General features: G+C 40.4%; 1 protein-coding gene across 2 annotated transcripts in view; it reads left to right on the top strand.

Moving 5' to 3' along the window:
- The window catches only part of LOC148538554 (endothelin receptor type B-like), a 71,007-nt gene that overhangs the window by 21,305 nt on the left and 34,426 nt on the right, over window positions 1–15,276 (top strand). Inside the window, exon 1 of one of the 2 annotated variants that reach the window (XM_088452577.1) lies at window positions 5,479–5,606. The exons of the other annotated variant lie outside the window; for it this stretch is intronic. The gene's annotated coding sequence lies outside the window, so the exon portion shown is untranslated. Of the gene's footprint in view, window positions 1–5,478; window positions 5,607–15,276 lie in introns of those variants that run through there. 2 annotated transcript variants of the gene reach the window in all.

Raw genomic sequence — 15,276 nt, 5'->3', positions numbered from 1 at the left:
AATGGTTTTGCAAGTTTCACCCCTCTCGCACTGATAGTTTGCTGCCACACAGCTTTCGACGAATATGTGTTTTCCTGTGCGTCATAAAAGTGCTTAGTTCAAAAGTAGAGCAACGTGTTTAGTTACAAAACAAAACAACCACTATATCTTTATTTATTTTTATTATTTATTACCAGTTATTCTTTATTACCAGTTATTTATATAGCGCACAGATATTCCACAGCGCTTTTACAGAGAATATTCGTCCATTCACATCAGTCCCTGCCCCAGTGGAGCTTACAATCTATATTCCCTACCACATGCACACGCACATACGCACTATAGCTAATTTTATAGTGTGATATTATCGACTGAATTCGCATTGCAAATATAGGAAATATCACAGGGATTTACTACAAATCCCTTGCAGGGACAGAGCTTGCAAGAAAGCCTGTCCCTGCGAATCCCCTCCGCACTCTAGTCATGATATTTTTGCCAAAAAATACCGTGACTAGTGCCCCGCGCATGCGCCGACTGGCCACCGCTGCTAACCCCTCCCTGTGCTAAACCCCGCCCCCGACACTAAGCCCCGCCCCCACGATCGCGGACCCCCCCGCGACCCCCCCTCCCTTAATAGCACTTAGGTGCAGTCATCGGTGCTCCGGTGAAGTCTTCCATGCCCACGGTCAGCTGATATCCCATACTGCACTGGGACCCGATCACCTGATGACCGGGCCGCAGTGCAGCATGGTAGACCAGCTGACCGGAGGGGAGTCATCACCGGAGCCCCGACCACTGGTCCCTGGAGTCAGGTAAGTGAATTTTTTTTTTTACTATTTTTTTTTTTGCAGTGTATCAACTTGCGGTCTGTTTAGACCACACAGCTGATCACTGGGGCCGGCTCCAGGCTCTGCTCTTCCGGTTAGAGCAGAGTAGGAGTCCGGCAACCGGGGGAGACCTTGGATAACGCCACCTCCAGGTGGCATTATTATCACAGGGCTTTCCCCGGTATTTTTTTACAATTTATTTTTAGTAACTTTGGTCGGATCACATTTCCCATTACAATTATGGGAAATGCGATCTGCTTACTAAAAATAAATTATACTTAGGGGTTGGAGTAGAATTTTACGAATTCTACTCCAATTGCCCTGAAATAACTATAGGTGATACTAAAATAATGTGAAAACACCCTTTTCACTTTATTTTAGTAAAAATAATGTTAATAAATAGAGCCCGTAGTGAGGGTCGTGAGGATGTCGAAGATGTTGAATGTCCCAGAAGGTCTTGCTCATCAAAAACAAATGAAAATATGGAATAAATTGTTCAAATTGTTCAAATTGACGGTCGACTCAGCATCCGAATGATGAATCAACATTACTACAAAAATATTCTAACATACTTTGTGGGAAAGACTCAGAAGAGGCCAGAGTTGTGGAAAAATAGTTTCATCCTTTATCAAGACAACCCACCAGCCCACACAGCTCCCTCTGTGAAGCAGTCTTTGGCCGAGAAACAGATTGCAGAGCTAAAATACCCTCCATACTCACCAGACCTAGCACCATGTGACTTCTTTCTTTTCCCTAAAGTCAAATCTGTACTCAAGGGAACCCGTTTTGCATTAAGGTAAAGAAGAAAACGATGGAGTTGTTAAGTCAACTGGCAGATAATGAGCTACAGAACAGCTTTGACCAATGGAAAATCAGAATGCTGCGGTGTGTGGATGCAGAAGGGGAGTACATAGAAGGGGAACAAAGTTAAAATTTACTTAATATAATTAAACATAAACTATAGCATCAGTCTTGTTATTTAATAGCCACATCTCGTATCTTCATATTTTTCATGCTCAGTAGCCAATCGAATCTAAACTTGCAGCTGAAGGAGTGTAATAAGGTGCTAATGAAGTGTATGCTAAGTTTAGTGAGGTCGTGTAGAAAAAAATTGCAGGCTATGCTGAGATCTGTCTGATTGCATGTACCAAGGATAGTGCTGGTCTATGCGCAGTCAAAACTGATAATAATGATGGCTATGAAAATATGAGTATGGATCAGTGGCGGATCCAGGGGGGGGCGATTGGGGCGATCGCCACCCCTAGCACACTGCTGCCTCCAGTGCGAATGTGATGGGACGCACACACGCACTGTCCCGGCAGTCTGACTCCTGCTCCATACTCATGGCGGTATGGAGGCCTGGCTTGTTATAGCTCCTCTGTGCACCCCCTGGCAGACTGTCAGCAGCAGCAGCTCATGATTGATTGGACAGCTGTTGCCAGGTGCCTCTCTGTCCCACTGACACAACTCTCCTCTCCACTACTGATGTGTGTGGCCTGTTACGTCACACGCTCAGACTGAGAGAGAGAGAGGAGCCTAAAGGAAGCTCAGCCAAGGTGCCGCGCTGCCGTCCGAGGGTACAAGACAAAATAGGTAAGTGTCAACGATGTTGTTTGGTGGTTCATAGCACTGTAGTTAAGCTGCAGCAGCACTCACCAGCTCTATAGTTGCCGTGGGATGGCGGGGGAGGGGGGTGGCAGATGTCAGCCGTGGGGGGGGGTGCCAGTGGGTGGTGGATGGCAGTGTGGTTCATTTGTACTCACCAGCTCTAGTATACGTGGGTGTCGGCCCCTATCACACTGGGCCAGGCCATGTTATACATTATATTAAATAAGCTCAATATTATTTACTATATTATATAATTCTTCAGACCCTTGATAAAAATATAGAATGCAATAAACAGATGAACCTTATTTGATAAATGAGTGCCCTTCTAATAAAGTAAAGTTTGTAACACACAAGGCTATACTATAATTCTCATTGCTGGACACAATGCAGAAGTCTCAGGGGGTGTCGGACTAAACCGTAGAACCGCCCCCCCTAAAAGATAAGTCTATATCCACCATTGGTATGGATAAGGACATGCAGTTCATAGACGCATACAACTCAGTATACGGTCGAATAGTCCCATTTTTCTCCAAGCACACTTTACAGGTACAATTACAGCCAACTTCTCTGCAACTCTGAACCAACCCCACAGAGCGGATTGTATTCTGCGGAATGGAAGAACAAAACCGGAACGCAATGGTTAGATCAACGGAACTTCCCACCTCTGCACAGTGGCACCGCTGTACCGCAAACTTGTATTTGTCTGAAATGTCACTCATGATAGTCATTCAGTTTATAATCAATTGGATTATTTTTGTGCATGTCTCAAAATGTCAGCAGATAACTGCTTGTGTGCGCGGACATCTTTTGGCCACATTGATGGGCCCCCATGTGGCCCAGAAGTCATCCGGGCACTATACCTGAACGATGGACTTCATAAAGCTTAGCCACCCGCAAAATCAGACAGTTATACCATCGCTTGGTGCTCAGGCTAAGGGAAGGGATTGGAATCCAATCAGTATGTAACTTTCATTGATTGATTTGATTGAGTACAACAAAATGAAAGCACCTCTGATTCGTTACTACACTTTTGTTTGACCATTATATTGAGTAAATTAGTTTTGTGAATTAGTTGGCTCATTCTCGAAAATGAATGTAATACTGGAGTCATTTGTCAGTTGCATTTTATAGTGCACAAAAATATAATATTATGTTTTTTTATGTTCACTTTTGTCAGAAATGAGAAGGATTTTATTTTAGTTGTTGCCTCAGCCACAGTATGCAGAGTTGTATACCATGGGCTGTTTACAGTATGCTATCAGGGTATAGGGCATGCAACTGATGGATTGTGCAAGGGGGTGACGTGCTTTGCCCTAGGATCTGTACATTGGACCACTTTTCCTAGCCTGCAGTGACTGAAACCTCCAGTGGGGCAGAAAGGCTAGTTAACAAGCTGTACATATCTCCTACAGTGGCGTGTGAACCCATGGACCAGGAAACAGGAAGCCACAATCCCTCCTGAGGGCTGTGCATAGTACCTACAAAACCCACCAGGTCACATTCTTCTTACGATCTACCCTCTAAAATATCAGGTGATCCAATGTGATCCAATACAAACAGGCATATGTAAAATTATTATAGAGAAAGAGAGAGAGATTTTTACAAACCTCCGATATTGTACTAAAAGGAATTAAATGATTTCACAACCACCCAGGTTTTCTAATGCAAATATTAAGTAAAAGCAAATGTGATGAAAGAACCAGGGTGTTCTGATTGTGCTACGTGTGCTGGAGCATTTTGTCAAACCCCAGCCAACTGGCTAGACTGCAGCTTCCCCGTCAGTGAGTAGCAGCTCTTCACGTACTGAATGTCTGGGGCTGGCTACAAGTAATTGGCCCATTACAAATACCAATTTTGCTCATGTATTAAAATTTTTTGTATTAAATTACATTGTGTACTTTAAATTTTGCATCAAATACCTGCAGAACACTGTAACAGTAGGACCAAAGGCCCCCATACACCAACGATGGTCATCCTGCGATGCAGAGATGCTGGGTTGCAGGATCGGATTTCACTGATTTGCTGATCACAATCAAGATATGATTGTGATTTGCACGTTGGTGAAATTTAACATGTATAATTTCACTGATCCTCCCACGGATCAGGGAACATCAATGGCATTTCCGATCTTGTCCCTCCCTAACCCTCCCCCGCTGGTACCTAACCCTAACCCTCCCTCCCTGCAGCCTAAGTAATTATAATACTCAGGGGTCTATTTACTAAGCAGTGTTAGGAGACAGAGTGAAAAGTGATAAAAAAGTGATAAGGTGCCAGGTAATCAGCTCCCAACTGTAAATTTTCAAACACAGCCTGTGAGATGACAGTTGGGAGCTTATTGGCTGGCACCTCATCACTTTCTTATCACTTTTCACTCTGTCTCCTAACACTGCTTAGTAAATAGACCCCTTAGTGTGATATTGCAGGAGGTTGAAGGAGGGACATCATAATAGTTTTCCTAATCTTATTGTAATACCAGCTGAGATGTAAAATCGATCGCATTTGAGCTATGCAATGTGCCTATAGTAGTATGGTAATGTATACAATTGTGCCCCAGTATACAAGTGTGAGTACATAGCAACAAGAGATTCTCATACCTGCTATATTGAGTGCCCCCAATTGCTCAATGCCAAGTGCAACGTAACTAGTCTATTCCTGTAAACTAAGCCAACTGTACAGTGTTATAGTTAATGAATGATCCTATCACTTTATGCCAATTAATTAGACCCGTTCCCACGTTGTGTTTACTCATAATTGTATCTGCTTAACATGTTTTGTAATTATGGATGGATGCTTTCATAAGAGATAGAGGTTGTCCCTGTGGAGACATGAAAACAATGATTCCACTGGCTGCTTCCCCCCTACAGCTCTCACACATAAGCTGCATTTAGCAATGCTCATTTCCCCTGTGAATTTTTTTTTTTTAAAAGCCCAAAGTCCTTATCATACTATTAAGAGAGTCCTGCCCCCTTGTCATACCTCATTGGCTGTTACCACACATAACAAAAGGGCAGCATTCACTACACTATATAGTCACTGGTCCTAGTAACAGCATCTTGTACAGCAAAGTTGACTAAACTTCGCCCTTACACTCTGACACAGATGTATAGGACTTGTGACTTTGTGGATCTATTCTGTAACTTCTCGGCATAGGTGCTTTTAATAAACAAACTCAGGACACTGCTAGACTATCAGGTATGAAATGAATATATTACAGAACTGCTAACATAATTTAAACTTCAGATGCAGTTTGAAGAATTACTTTAAATGTTTGTCTTTTTATATTAAATATGTATTTGAATTTTCTGTATGGGAACATTTTTGATTGCGAATGGTACAATGCATGAATCTGGAGGGACTGGTGTAACAATATTAATTTCAGCATGTAAATGCTGCCTTGAGAAGTCATTCTTGGACAGTTTTGGTGGAGACTATTCACCTATTGTATATATTATATACAGACTGAATGGAGTAATTTTTATTATTTTTGAATTGTTCCAGATTATAAAGGGTTTACAAACTGTGTGTCACCCAGACTGTTCTAGAGACATCATTATTCTCATAAGGGTTATTTATTAAACCGATTTTGGTGGCTTAATAAATAACCACTCTCAAAGAAACACGTCATACATTTCCATTATGGGTGCAAAATGTAGCTATCTGCTGCACACAGCCAATAAAACTTACACTGCGCAGACATTTTTTATTTTTTTTAAATTGACGTATCTGAAATACTTTGCTTTTTTTTCTTTTAAATTAATGGTGATCTTGGTAAATAAAAAATTCCTATAACTATGGTACTATAATTAGATTGGTACACTGAATTTAGGGGGTTAAATGAAAATGTAGGCTCTGTAATGCAAAGCAAATCATTGGTTACCCTACTTGCTGAACAGAATTCCTAACATAGCATTCTTTTACTGTTCTTCCTGTGTAATATGTGTAACTATCTTATCTTCAGTTGCTTTCATTAAAACATGAATGAGAATCAATGGCATGCCAAAATATGCAAGTGTGTCATACTAGAAGGCTGCAGTAACTAGCAGACCCATACTGTAACCATAACATGTGAATGAAATGTGAATACTAGCAATACTTGGAGGGAGATTTACTAAAGCTTGAAAAAAAAAAGTTGAGAATTTGCCCATAGCAACCAATCAGATTATAGGTATCATTTATCTAGTATGTTCTAGAAAATGATAGATGGAATCAGATTGGTTTCTGTGGAAACAACTCCACTTTTCCGTTTTAGAAGTTATATTACAGAATGAAAACATTACGCAATTGAAAGAAAACCTACTACTGCTTCTAGTCTTCCCATTTTGTATACTTGTTAGGGTTTTTTCCCAGAAATAATTTTAAATTTTATTTAGTTTTTATGTGTAAACTACTGTATGTTCGCACTTGCTTTTGTGTTTTGTTTGGTATTATTCTTTATATGTTTCTTTGGGCAATTAATAGACTTGGATACAGAACTATAAGACTTCTTAAAAAATAATTCATGATGGTGATTTTTTTCTGGGAAATCATTGCAAATATGTTCCCAAAGATATCCTTTAAGTGTTGTTATATGTTTCACCAGCAATTTTTCTCCAACAATCTACTGAAAACATAAGCCAGCGGATGAAAAGAGATAAAGTGGAGAGAAACAAAGTACCAACCAATCAGCTCCCGACTGTCATTTTACAGACTGAGGGGCCCATTTATCAATTAGTTTTATCATACGCAATAAGTTTTAAAACTCGTTGCGTATGATAACTGGTGCTGCAGCCAATCAGCTCCCAACTGTTATTTTTCGAATAGATGACAGGAGCTGATTGGCTGGAGTTCCAGCTAATCAGCTCCTAACTGCCATGTCACAGGCTGTGTTTTAAAAATTAGTTAGGAGCTGGATGGTTGGTACTTTATCTCCGTTCACTTTGTGAATGGCCAAATATATATAAATATAATATATATATATATATATATATATATTATATATATTATATATTTATATATATATATATATATATATAAATAACTGGTAATAAATAATGTATGTGAAAATAACTCAACTTATACATTTTCTAATTTGTCATAGTGACATATTCTGTATTACTGTGACATACCCACTTTTCAAATAGATTCATTTAAAGAACACAACATTTTTTTTACCTGTAAACGTTGCAAAAGTAGAATTTAAAGAAATAAAGAAATTTCAGATTCACAAAAAAAAAGTTGTTGCTTCACCTTGTGAAATATCCTGAAATACTTGTGCTGTTTATGCTGTGACTTCCATGCAGTGAATGTGTCTTTGGTGCCATTTCTGACAAGCGTAGGAAAACTGCGCAGGTAATATTGCCAGCTCATCCCTTTACTAAGAGACACGTGATGTAAGAGGACCTGTGGCTGGCTGCATAGCTGGATCATCCATTAGGCAACTTAGGCTGATTCCTATGGTCCTGTTGCCTCTCAGTGGCCCTGATCGCTCTAACCCATTTTTATGTTTTGTTTTTTTTACAAGCGGCAGTGTGCAGACTGTAGAGGGCCCAAAACTAGTATGTGGCCTAGCGCCCCATGGGGTCTTAAAGTGGTTATGACTGGCTGACAAGTTCCAAGAGAGATAATGAGATATAAGGGTAGATGTATTAAAATTCCTAAAGAGCGGAGAAGTGGCAACCAATCAGCTTCTACCTATCATTTTATATGATGCACTTAATACAAGCTAGCTATTAGCAGATTGGTTGCTATGGGCAACTTCTTTACTTGTCCACTTCTCCACTCTTAGATGGTTCAATACTTTTCCCCCATAGGCCAGAGGTAATCATCTCACTTGGGGGGATATGTACAAAGCCTTGGAGAGAGATAAAGTGGAGAGATATACAGGGGTAGATGTTCTAAGCCTTGGAGGGTATCCAATTAGCCACGATCTGCGAAAACTGGGGATTTTTTGCCAATTACCCCCATTTTTCGCTAATGTTTTTTTCCCCCTATCCTATTATTTCGTACTAAATAATAGGCTATTTCTTCCGAAAACACATAGGATGCGTGATAAGCTAATAGACCTATGTGTTTTCCCCTTTTCAAGGGTGAAAGAAACTACACTTTTCGTGGATTGTTTTTCGGGACACATCAGGTCCCGAAAAAAAAAAGCCCCAATAAGTGCCGGTGACTTTGGTTGATCTATTAGCACCCGAACAATGTACGGGGCTAATTGGATATCCCCCTTGGATTTCCAAAAATGATTATATCAGTTACAGGGAAATCGTTCAGAAACATTGAGTAATAATTGTCTACTTATGAGTGCATATTTGTGGTTTCTGATTGGGATCTAAGCCACGTGGAATACTTTGTAAATTACAAAAGCAGTCATTCTTCCTTCTGTGGAGTACTCTCCATTTGCTGTTCTAGAAAGAATGAATGGCTTGAATGTAGCTCAGGTGCACCTGCATATGGTTGTCATAGTGACACCAGGCCCACACAAATGAGCCCACACAACCCACCAGAAGAGTAGATGTATGTTCTTAGGGGTCTATGTACTAAGCCTTGGAGAGAGATAAAGTGGATGGTTATAAAGTACCAATCAGCTCCTATCAATTTACAGGCTGTTTGAAAAACAACAGTTAGGAGCTGATTGGTTGGTACTTTTTCTCCATCCACTTTAACTCTCTCGAAGGCTTAGTACTACTAAGCCTTGAATGGAGATAAAGTGATCGAAGATAAAGTACCAGCCAATCAGCTCGTAACGGCATGTTACAGGCTGTGTTTGAAAAATTACAGTTAGGAGCTGGTTGGTTAGTACTTTATCTCCATCCAAGGCTTTGTAAATAGACTCCATAGTTACCAATGATTAACTATTCAGGTTGTATCTCTCCTCTGCACCACATAAAAAATAACAATACAGTTGCATATATTTATAGTATAAATCAGGCAGACAGAGGCAGCTGCCTTGATAACAGGGGTGCCATTTTTGAAGACAAGAACATTACTAAACCACCCCAGTGTATATTGTATGTAATTCTTTGAGTAATGTGGGGTACACACTGCAGTGACGCAGCAGCCGCCCGCCCGCCCTGCTGTCTGACTGCCCCGCTGACCGAGCGTGCGATTTGGTAAGCATACAAATGTACAAATCGGCTGCTCGTTATGTCTGGCCAGACATCAAAACTGGACGGACATTTAAATTTGCAATTTAATTTTTGCTGGTTACTGCGGCTAGCATAATGGGTTAAACATAGATTTGGAAATAGTGTGTTGCCTTCATTTCCTCATCACCCCACATCCTCTGCCCTTGTTTGATCTCAATCAATGTCCAGAATTACCGTGCATCCTCTGAGAAATTGAATTCCGTGGGACAGTTTATATCACATAGATCACACATCAGTTTATATCACATAGACTTCACCCTCACATTTTTCATTTTCAGAATTTACTTCCTTCTGTGTTTTGTGTCTTGCTTGCAGCGGGACAGGGTTATACTGGATCCCAAACTCGGACACCTTCACATGTTATTATCATGCAGTAACTTCATAGCAATCACGTATGACCATTATTTTAACATTTTGGGCCTGATTTATCAACGAGTTTTATCAATCACAGAGAGTGATAAAACTCATTGCGTATTGGTGCGTACACACTGGACGATAAAGTGGACGACTGAACGATATCGTTCAGTTGTCCACTTTATCGTCCATTTTTAACACCAAAAAGATGAACGATGACGACGACGCGCGTTCCCGCGGGTCGTTCGTCATCATCGTTCATCGGGCTGACATGCAGGCCAACCTGACAATCTCGTCAGGTTGCTGCATGTCAGGGAATGGGGGAGAGAGCCCGGCGCTGAACGATATCGTTAATGATATCGTTCAGCGGCTGTGCTCAATGTCATGAACGACATTGAGCACAGCCTGCCGGGGACAACACTACACGATATCGCTCAGGGAGCATATCGTGTAGTGTGTACCCACCATGTGATAAATGGTGCTCGAGCCAATCAGCTCCCAACAGTCATTTTTCACACAGATGGCAGTTGGGGGCTGATTGGCTGGAGCACCATTATCATATGCAAAAAAGTTTTATCACTCTCTGTGATTGATAAAACTCGTTAATAAATGAGGCCCTTTGTATGTTACTACAATCATGAAGGGAAGGAATAGAAAAATAAGACAATCGATATTTGGTGAATTCAGCACTGAACCAAAACCTTTCATCCTCGTTACATCCAAAGACAGCTGCCCATATCTTGTTCATTTTCAAATCAAATCTGCTCGGAACCTAATCCTGTGGATTTTAATGAGTGTATCCCCATTGATGAGAGGTGCTGATAGACGCACCAATGAAACATTATGCAAGAGTCACTGTAGCCAGAAAGAAGAGGTTGAGGATTTTTCAGTCATACTTTACCTGGGAATTCTCACCGCTAATGGCGGGTCGCACCCAGGATTTGTGCACGCATCGATCCCGGGTGCGACCCGTCTGAGAGCCCTTTCACACTCGCAGCCTGACCCGGCACTAATGCCGGGTCGATGATCTCATGGCCATCACTGCTGAGCTGGCGCTTGGAGATGAGCTCACCCCCCAGGTGCCGGCTCTCCCTATGAAGTGAACGGGACCCGGGTTACCCATTCACACCGCACCGTGAGATGCACTAAGCCTTAGAGAGTGATAAAGTGGAGAGTGATAAAGTACCAACCAATCAGCTTCTAACTGTCAGTTTACAGGCTGTGTTTGAAAAATGACAGTTGGGAGCTGATTGGTAGATAATTTAATTAGTGCATCTCCCCCTGAGACTTGAATTTTAGGTATGGACTGAACATACATTTACTTATTTTTAGATTAAGGGACAGAGGGCCTGATTCAGAGCCGGACGCTCTGACCAGAGCGCTCGCTCTGAATCAGGGCCCTCCTACCTAAACTTGGAGCGGCCTCTTGGACGCTTGCATAGCTGTGGGTTACCACCCACAGCTTATGCGAGCTTCCATGATGATGGTCGCGATGGTCAAGACCATCGCGACCATCGGGCTTGCGACGAGACCCTGCGGTAGGGTCTCGGTGACCGCAAGCCCTGGAGTGATTTTGGCTCTATCAGAGCCAAAATCACTCCCACTGACATCACTAGTGATGTCAGTGGGGCCGGACCCAGATGGTAGGCGTTCCCATGGGAACGCCTCCGTCTGGCAGCCACGCCCCTGGCACGTCCACCAAAGGGGGCGTGCTGTCAATCAACATCGATAGCACGCCCCCTTTGGTGTGAGACCTGGAGCGACGGCTTCCCCGTCGCTCCCCGGGTCTCGCGCATGCACACAACGGAGCTCCCTCCGTTGTGCGCATGCGCACTAGGGCACCATCGACCCGCTTGCGAGCGGGTCTGAATCAGGCCCAGATTTATTTAACCAGAAATTATTGCATACATCTTTTTCACAGCAGCCGCAACTTTTTCCTATTCAATTACAAAATCATGTTAAGTTGCGGCTTTAGTTCGCACTTGTAGGTGACAACTTTGTAAAAGTATTTATATAAATGTAAAAATGTCAGGATATGGTGCAGTGCCTCTAGTTATGAGTAATAGAATGTGTAAAGGTGTTTACATTGTAAAATATGGCTAAAAAAGACACTTTATTTTTCATGTCATGTTCTCTGAAAAGCAGAGTGAGGGGTTTAATTATGCGACCAGACTTTAGTTCATACACTGCAGAATTAACCTGATACTGGTGCGATGTGATCTGTGGTTTCTGTTTTGATTTTTTTTTCTTTTACCAAAGTAACCACGCGACATGCACAGATTATTAATGCGGGACAGAGCCCGAAACTTGCGGCTAATTGAACCTGACTCCAAACCTGGTAACATACGCAGTTTTTCACTAATGTTCTGTTTTTAGCATCACTTACTGAGTGTTTTAGTACTACCATGTCTTAATACTTCCGTCCTGTTTTTTTTTTTTTTTTCAGTGACAGTTTTTATTAGTGGAGATGTTGCCCATAGCAACCAATCAGATTCTACCTTTTATCTTCTAAAAGGTGCTATTTTAATATTAAGTAGAATCTGATTGGTTGCTATAGGCAACATCTCCACTTCTAAAAACTCTCACTTTAGTAAATTTACCCCTTGGAAATATTGCACTAATTTAATTTACCTGAAAGACAATCATACAACAAATTTAAATCTTATGACCATTAGGAACATATGGGGACATAATTCATGCAGTGTAAAGTGGACCAGTGGAGAAGTTGTCTATATGAGCCAATCAGATTCTACCTAACCTTTTTTTAAATGTTTACAAAAACCACTTGAATGGTCCCGCACCGATATGTGTTAATTGATAACTAATCCAGAGATTTCTATGTAGTTCTTAGGGATTTTAACAATTCTCCATTATATTGTTTACAATAATAGTATACTTATGGAGGTGCTACTTGACAATCTCGAATGGTATATAGTTTTTAGAAACAAGAGAAAAAGGCAAGATTTAATGTCAAGTGCACTGATTAAATCCAAAGATTATTCTCCTTCAAAAATCTTTCTGGAAAAATAATAAAATTAATCTTTATTAGTTATTATTTTAAAATATTAAATTGTCCAAAGGTTAGGCGAAATATCATAAAATCAAACTAGTGATGTGTAGAAAAAAAGGAAAAGTGTAGTATAGATTTAAAATATATTCCTGCTGCTAGCAGACTTGTAATAATTCAATATATCAGTTCCCGTAATAACTTTATGGGGTGGTGGCCAGTAATGAGTTCAGATTTATCAAGGGTGGATACTCTTATATTGTCATTCTATTATTATGGAGCGTACACACGGTCAGATTTGTCAGACTTGTCAGATTTGTCAGATGAACGACTGAACGATTGAACGATTTGAACGATTTGAACGATTTTACCAAAGTTTTGAACGATTTGAACAATTTGAACGATTGAACGATTTTTGACTGCATTAAAATGAATGGAATCGTCCAAGTCTGACTGTAAACCCATCAGATGTCAGATATCGTTATCTGACAAATGGGAACGCGCATCGTTGATCGTCCATCGTTCAGGCATGTCAGATATGAACGATTTTCCTTCAGATATGAACGACTGAACGATTTTAAAATCGTTATCGTTCATATCTGAAGGAAAAATCTGATTGTGTGTATGCACCATTAGTGTGGTAATACGTGTGCTTGTACTTTGTGAAGTACAAGTGTTGTTATTACTTTGATACATTGTATCTCCGTTGTTGTTTATACCAAGTTCACATCTCACTTTCTCTTTAAAATTCAAGAGAGGTGCAAGAGATGACAAGGTCGTTATATATATATAATAATAGTTAAGTACAGCGTTTCTCAAATATTATTAATATCCACGTCTGGTTTCACCAATATTTTTGTAGTTTAGAGACAGATATTCAACCGATACTCACTTATTGTGACAGTACTGTGCTGTTATTTAGTAACACTATTGGGTTACTTCCCCTAGTATACGTGGCACTATGGTTACTGTGCTGTATCCACATTTAATATTGTCTCTCTGTTATTTCATTGGGTGAAAAATGGACATTTGTTACAATTGAGAACTGCTTTTTAAGCTGATTATCTAAAGATTTCAGCTTCTCCTGCCCTTGTCTGTTTATATCTCTAGTTGTACAAGTATTATACTGGAGAACCTATATCATTCCCCCTCCAGGATTAATAAAGAATATTCAGCTAATACAAATATCACAACATTTTGGTGCTGAGTCCGATAGTAGCGCGTGGAATGCCAATGCGCGTTTCGCCAAGTGGCTTCTTTATCAAGGCAGTGTTTTTTTAAATGTACTGGGTAAAGGCTACATCAAACAGGCATACTGCAAATTGTGACAATCGTTCAGTTATTCATTTTGCTAAGTCACTTTCTCAAATGAAGCAGTCATTGATTCATACTGTACATTAGAGCTGGACAGAGATGGGCCATTCCCACAGCTTAACCTGAGGATCTAGCAAAGAATTTATCAGCGTATCCACACACATAGGTGGCCAATGACTGCTGAAATTAGCTGATCTTACTGATTATTTAAAAAATATATATATTTAACAATATAACATGAAACAAGATTAAAAAATAAAAATTGGGAATCTCTCACATAATGTAATTTCATCTCACTAATATCACAATAAAGTACCCAAAGACCCAGATCCACAAGGGTTGCATCACAATTGCATCTCTTGTCACATCAAATGTATTTACATTATTATTAAACAAGTGACATTGAAAACGCCCCATATAATGTATTCTTCATTGAATCATGAGCACTTCAAAATGAAAGCAAAGTAATAGACTGTACCCATTTGATCAGGTCATAAAAGTAATTAAATTATATACCAAGTTATTATATGGTCTGAACATCTTGGTGTAGTTAATTACTTTGCTTTCAATTTGAAGTGGTTAGAATTGAATGAAGGATCCATTAGATGTGTTTAATGCAATATATTCAACAACATAAAGAAATATTGTACACTTTGGGGGGGATTCAATTGCAGGCAAAGGGTGTGAATTGCCATTGCTGCAGCGTTTAAATACCGTCAACAGCACCCTTCATCTGGCCAACTGAATGCCGGATTCGTACAAAAGTGCATGCTAGCCTATGGGGTGGCGAAAACTTTTCTGCGAGATCCCACTGCTGCACAATTCTGGCAGGGCGAACGGATACGCCATTAATTGAATTCCCCACCTTTGGGTATTTTGAGATAAAATAACTACTAGAAGTGAGCTTGTTTCTCTATCTGACTGTTGCTGTTTCTTATTTTGTATAACTGATAGTATTGGAACCAGAAGGAAACTCTGCAATAAGCCTGCACCAGTTATTACATGGGTGAACCTGATTGAACAGAAGGGATCAGCCTGCCATGTAATATAAGCAAAGCAAAGA

This window comes from Taudactylus pleione, unplaced genomic scaffold (assembly GCF_031769625.1).
Source record: "Taudactylus pleione unplaced genomic scaffold, aTauple2 ptg000039l, whole genome shotgun sequence".
Lineage (NCBI taxonomy): Eukaryota > Metazoa > Chordata > Amphibia > Anura > Myobatrachidae > Taudactylus > Taudactylus pleione.
This window is presented reverse-complemented; position numbering and strand designations above follow the sequence as displayed.